The following is a 7210-nucleotide window of genomic DNA, read 5'->3' on the forward strand; positions in this document are numbered from 1 at the left end:
CCCCCGGGAACACCCAGGCAGCACATTGGAGCCAAACCCGCCGATCTCCAACAAGCCCCTGCCCCACGGCTCGGATAGGAAAGGCCGTCCAATAATGCTCCAAGGGGGTAAAACGATATGCAATAATTTTAACGAGGCCAGATGCAACTGGTTGAACTGGAGGATACGGGCTGTGGCTTCTGAAGCGAATTGGAATGGCCGCCACTGCAGAAGGAGCAGGTATGGAGGTACCTGCTCCTTCTGCAGTGGCGGCCATTCCCGCTCAGCATGCCCCCATAATCCAACAAAACCATGACTACCCATGTCCACATCAACCCCCATAAATGTCCAAGCTTTAAAGAAAGCCCTCAAAAACCATCCAGATCCATGCTCCGTCAGTTTCCTAATTTCAGGTCTCCTCGACGGCTTCCATCCGGGGACCATCTTCATTCCCTCAGTCCCCTTCCAGTGCAAAAACCTCCAGTCTGCCCTGAGGGACCCTGACACAGTTGACTCCTTGCTAGCCACAGAGTTAAAAGAGGGTTTCATGATCGGCACATTTACACAATCACCATTCCCAAATTTCAGAATCAGCCCGGTAGGCATAGCAACCAGGAAATACTCAGGTAAAAAACGTTTAATCATTGACCTTTCGGCCTCTCATGGCAGCCAAATTCCGAGCATAAATAGCTTAATCCCAAGCAAAAATTTCTCCCTGAAATATGCCACCATAAACCATGCCATTTCCCTCACCAAACTTGCCGGCAGAGGCGCCTGGCTTTCTAAAACAGACATAACAAATACCTTCAAAATCCTCCCCATCCATCCGGACTGCTGGTGCCTCTTCGGCGTCCACTGGAAGGACACCTACTACTTTGCCGTGAGACTCACTTTCGGCTGCAAGAGCAGCCCTAAATTATTCGACACACTATCAGAGGCCTTGTGTTGGATTCTCTCCAACAACCACAAAATTCCTCACCTGGTCCACCTCCTCGACGACTTCCTAGTTATAACCCCCCCTTCATCACCTCCAGCCCACGGTCTCTTGACCATGAAATCAGTCTTTGCTCAGCTTGGCGTCCCTCTCTGAAGAGAAAACAGAAGGTCCTTCACACATCTTGGAGTTTCTCGGGATTACTCTCGACACCGTCCGGTTCCAAGCTTCTTTGCCCGCGGAGAAACTCCACCGCATCATTCTCCTCCTACAAAACTTTCTTCTTACTCCCTCTTGCACCAAACGACAACTGCCCTCCCTCTCGGGACATCTAAACTTTGCCCTGCGCATCATCCCCAGGGCCTCTCCTTTATTTCACACTTGCTCTCCCTCGCATCATCCACAACCTCACTTATCGATCCAGTCTCCATGGATACCCCCTCCAGAACAGAGATGCAGATGTGGCTGCACCTCCTCTTCAACTAGAACGGTGTCACCTTCTTTTATGACGACCAACTTTCCAACCCAGAAGACATTCAGCTCTATACTGACGCTGCTCCTTCCGCCGGTTTTGGGGGCCACTACGGCAGACGATGGTTTTCAGCTGAATGGCCCATCGAGTTCCGCAACTTTCTCCTAGGCTCCCTCCAATCATCTTCAGCAGTTCATGAAATATATCCGGTCGTCATCGCCGCTTTCCTCTGGGGGCACGAGTGGCCAAAAAGGTCTATACTCATCCATTCTGATAATATCGCCGTAGTCGACATCATTAACAAAGGCAGAACAAACTCTCCCACGATCATGCCCTTCATACGCCATCTCACGTGGCTGTCGGTCACTCATCAATTTATTCTCCGAGCTAAACATGTTCCTGGCCACCATAACTCCATCGCTGACTCTTTGTCTCGCTTCTCCTCCCAGATCTTCAGAACCTTAGCTCCAGACGCGGAGGAGAATCCAACCTGTCCCACCATTTTCAGACTTGACATTCCTCATCTGAAACGAACCATCGCAGAACTCATCTCTTTTTCCCAACACGCCATCATCAGCAGCTTAGCCCCCAGGACTCTTTCTACTTACCGGACGGCCTGGAACTCTTTCCACTTCTTCCACGCCACGTTTAACCTTCCGTTCCCTTCTTTCGATGTGGCCTCCGTATGCAGCTTCATCTCCCATGTCCACTCGATTCTTCACATCAAGATACCCACCATTAAGGTTGACCTTAGCGGTATCAACTTCTTTGCAAAGTTACTCACTGGCTCCCCTGCAACGCTCTCCCAGTCGTCTTTACTTATTAAAGGCCTTCAGCGCCAAACACCTACACCGACTCCTCGCCGTCTCCCGCTAACCACCGATCTTATTTCTCGCTGCATTGCCACCCTTCGTTCTAACCACTTTTCCGCCCACCTGGCGCGCACTCTGGAATCCATGTTTCTACTTGCTTTCTTCGGTTTCTTGCGATGCTCAGAATTCGCTTCTTCAGCCAAGTTTAACCCTCGTCTCCACCCTTGCATATCCGACCTCTATCCCATCTCCAAAGACTGCTTAGGCTATTCGCTCAAACGGAGCAAAACAAACCAGGTCAGCAACCCAGTTCCCATATTTTACTTTAAGCTAAATTCATATCTGAGCCCCTACGAATCCCTCATATACTATCTTCAGCTCAGGAAAACGCAGCAAACTTCTTCCCCTGAACCGCTGTTCATCACCGAAACAGACCAAGTTGCCAATCGATCCTGGTTCCTTTTACAGTTCAGAGCAGTTCTAATCGCCTCGGGGATTAATCCCGACTCCTTCTCTGGCCACTCCTTCTGCATAGGGGCAGCCACCACCGCGTCAAGCAGAGGAATCCCAGACCACCTCATCAAGGTCACGGGCCGCTGGTCTTCCCAAGCCTACCAACTTTACACCCGCCACAGCTTCGACAACCTGCGCAAAGGGCAGGCAGCCTTACTTTATTAGGATGGCTTCTTTTGGGGATCTGCAAGGCCTGGGAGCCGTAGTGGATCCTCGACTAAGCCTTCCCCAAACCGCAAAACTCTCACCCCGGCTTAATCTCCCCCAATCAATGAAGGTTCGCCCCCAGCCGAGGCGGGGTCCGAGCTAGTGAAATTAAATTCAAGAATTAATTGTGTAAATAAATGGTTGAAGTGTTCAGAGCTAACGGTGTTTAATCTATACAGTATTTCTGGACTCTTAGACACCATTGTGAGTCATTCCAACGACTCTCTGTTGCTCATTTTCCTGTCTTTCAAGAAATGAGGCAAATCTGATAGTAAAACCGTGGTGGGGAGCTGATAATCATCAGCACTTCCTGTTGCCAGCCAACATTACCTGGCTCTGCTCCGGCTATCAACCACCCACTTTGAGGGTTGGAGCAGGTAACATTCCTATGGTGACAGGAATGTGTCCAGTTGGTGGGAAGTTGCTAAAGCTTGTGGGTAGAAATCCGATTAGCTAATGGCTTGTAGAAAAAAAACAAAAACATAAATGGTAATTTTCTGTTTTAACAGCAGCAGGCGGATCTGCTGTTTACTGTTACAATGTTAGATAGAGGAAACACAAAAGCTCCATTTACTTCTGTAGCCTGGTGTTTTATATATCGCTGTCACTGTGGCTCCATTATAAGGGAAGGTTGTGTTTAACTCAGATATTGATTTGTATCCTGAGGTTTAGATGAAACCACACATCAGATTACAGAAATGTGGGATGAACTCTTAATTTACAATGAATGAGCAACTCAAAAATCAATCTTTTTTTCCCATGAAATTGTGACATTTTTGAGTTTCTGAGACTATTTCCACATTTCTCTCAGCTATCTGCATGTATACAAGTGCACCAATCGATATTTTTAAATAAATAAAAGGTCAAATGACTGCGTGTAATGTGAAACTAAAAGAGTGATCACTGGAATCGGTAGTTCCACTCAACCACACAGAGCTTTTCAGCTTCTTTAGCTAACTGGTTTCATTTTATGGCCCACAACTCAACTGTTTGGCTCCTCACTCTCAGAAGTGTTTTTTCAAGTGAGAAGCCACCAATAAACTCACTGCATACCACCTCCACAACCAAACCACCTCCACAACCAAACCGACAGTTGCACCACATTTATCAACTACGCAACCCCAACGAATTACAAAAGTGGTGAGAGTATTGGAGTCTGTAAGACCTAAAAAAAAAAAAAAAAGGAGTTTGCGGAGACCAAAAGAGACCTAAAAGGGCAGTATTTGCATTCCAATACGTGCTAACAAGGCAAATGTTTTCTAACATGTTCACAATTACAATATTACAGGGTTGTTTGTTGTAGCTCCCTAAGAATCCCAAAACTGATTAAGTGCATAAGATAGCATGGAGTAGGAGGCAGTAAAGGCTTGTAGCAATAAACCATCATTAATTTATGTCCCAAATACACAGACAATAATTTGAATATTTTACATTTTGAGAGTGGAAACTTTAAACAATAAAATGGTTTTCAATCAGATGCATCTCTCCATATGCCAAGGAACAATACACTTTGATAATAATATAGTTCAAAAAGTTGTTTATTATTTTAAAGGGTATTTCATAGGGTGAAAAATGGAAATATGACTGAGGGAATACATTTAAGATTACTGTATCAGATATGATCATTTCATTGGCGGAAATGCAATGTTATATTATAGTTTTATGCAAGTAAGCAGTCGTGTGTAATACATTACATCTGTACTCTGCATAAAAACCTTCATGCAAAACATGAGTGAACTTTGAACACTGAGAACTCTGCCAAAGTGAGACTTTATGAATCCAGATCAGACAGTGAGGTTACACAGAATAAATTCTAGTCTTTCTGCATGAGGTCAGAGCAGGGTTGCTGTGAGGAGAAGTCCAAACCTCATACATGTATGAAGCGTTAAACTCAGCCCTGCTTATATGCAAGTTTATGAGTCATGCATAACATTTTAAGGTAATGTAATAAAGGATGGTTGGATAATTGGATATGGTACTTGGATGGTTAATGAGGCAAGTTAATATGTAATATTAAAATCAGCGTGGATTAAACGGTGCTGTCATACTGTGGTTATTACTACAAAGATACTGCTGCTGAAACTGATTGATTTTTTTGTTATTATTATTTTTAATGTCTTTGCCTGTTATTATTATTATTATTATTTTCACCATCTCTACTATTTAAAGACTCTGATTTATCTGCAGGACTATTAAAAGTCACAAGGTATTATCTGCTGCTTTATGCTTTCTTTCTCATGAGTGCATACAGATAATAGAACACCATTCTCTCAATACAGAACAGAGACAAGTGCAAAGTGTTTTTTGTTTAACCTCCCTTTGAAGAGAGACAAACTCTCCTCTGTCAAATGGAAATGAAGATTTCCAGCAAATGACTTGAGATAAAATGTGCACTTAAAAGAAGACCTGCTTTGTTTTAAATGATTATCTTTGACTTTAGTGTTTAGTGGAACTAAAGGTGAGAAAAATATAAGTTAAGCAACCTGTTGACTTTTTGACCATTTTCATTTCCTGTAGATAATGAATGTGGGGCCTGTGAGCAGAATTGACTTATTTTCATTGACCTTTTCTAATATAGAGGGCTTTATGTGACATTTCCAATCAATAACTGGAGCTGCAGACTTTTTGTGATTGCAGGAAAGTGAGCTGCTGCTCTGAAAATATTGACAGCTGCTGCACTGGACTGTAACCTCGGACCCCCCCACGGATATTAGAGAAACAATCTGGGAAATAAAGAAATAAGCAACCAGAGGCAGTCAGCAGGCCAAGCCGTTCACCTTGTCGTTCCTGTGGAGTTCTTGGCCAAGCGCCGAGCCAAAACACTAAGGGGCACCACTGAGGAAATGAGTTTCACCCTGATCTCACACTCTTAAAACAGATTGTTTTAACAGATTTTTTTTTAAAAACCTTTATTTAGTTGGAAATGTTTGCTGAGCATGTGATGCCCTTCAGTTCTAACACCTGGGAGTTGCCCAGTAGAAACAGTCCAAAGCAGAGAAGTTAGGACTTGCTCAAGTGATCAGGACTTTTCTTGGTCATAGAAAGGATTCCTTCTTGTCCGTGCCTGCATGGTGTGTTAAAGAATCAATGTGGACCAGAAGAAACATGCAGTAAATTATCAATCAGTGAATTTATTTAGTGCATAATCTCCATGATCCCAACATATCCCCAAAACACTGTACAACCATAAGGAATACATTGACCACTACATACTGTGAAAGCTTAATAAAAGTTGAAGTAAGACAACCACATTGAAACATCAATGTTAAAACGCTATACAATAGTGGCATTCAAATGGAGGGCAGCAGAGAGAGAGCAGGAGGTGCTCAGTGCATCATGGGAGCCCCCCGAGCAGCTTAGGCCTGTAGCCACATGAAGTTTGTCCATGTCCTCTGGTACAACACATTTGAGCTTTTTCTGATATGGTGTCCCATCTGCCTGTCATTTTTTAGGAATAATACATGTGGTTATGCTTAAAGAAAAGCTTCACATAGACTTTAAAGCCTTTGAACAATCAATTAGCCATAATGGGGAAGAAAAAAAGTCAGTTCTAGGAAGAAGAAACTTCTGACAGAAGCAGCCTCAGAGGTTGGCGACCATCTGCCACAACCAGTTGGGATGAGGGGAGAGCATAAAGGGAAAAGACCAGCACAGAGAGACAACAAACACAAAACACTGGGCAGATTGGCGGGACCAGAAACCTCAGATCAGAAACCTTTAGCTTTGCAGCCAGAGATACCTGCAGGAAGGTACAGTGAGGGGGGAGATCAAACAACTCCAGGAGAGAGAAGACTCAGTTAATGACATGCAATGGTGGCATATGAATGCATACAGAGTGAAAGAGAGGGGAGAGAAGAGGAGCTTGGTGCATTATGGGAGGTCCCCCAGCAGCCTAGGCCTATGGAAGCATAACTAAAGGATGGTTCAGGTCATAACTATACGCTTTATGAAAAGATAAAGTTTTAACCCTAATTTCAAAAGTACAGAGCGTGTCTGCCTGCTGAATCCCAATTTAAACTGTGAGCTGGTTCCACAGGAGAGGAGCCTGAAGGCAAAAGGCTGTGCCAATCGTTCTACTTTTGGAAACTCTTGCCGACAAGCTAATCACTTGTGATGCAGTCTGTGGCTGCTGGGTCCATACAGGTCAGTCCGTTCTGTTGTGTCCTGAGTTTATGTACCCAAGAGCAGACAGAGGTGTAGATGGTGAGAATAAAATGGAAAATGTCAGGCAGACAGCTGCAGGTTCCTGAAGAATATGATTCTTTTTTCAGTTACTGTCACAGTTATTGTCCC

At 44.2% G+C, this 7210-nt stretch overlaps 1 pseudogene; it reads left to right on the forward strand.

The window, feature by feature from the left end:
- Window positions 1–301: 301 nt before the first annotated feature.
- On the forward strand, window positions 302–2875 carry LOC138210998 (uncharacterized; annotated as a pseudogene).
- The last annotated feature ends 4335 nt before the right edge of the window (window positions 2876–7210 follow it).

Source organism: Embiotoca jacksoni, unplaced genomic scaffold, assembly GCF_022577435.1.
Source record: "Embiotoca jacksoni isolate LCO1_2020_lvr unplaced genomic scaffold, fEmbJac1.0.p SCAF_5, whole genome shotgun sequence".
In the NCBI taxonomy this organism is placed as follows: Eukaryota; Metazoa; Chordata; class Actinopteri; family Embiotocidae; genus Embiotoca; species Embiotoca jacksoni.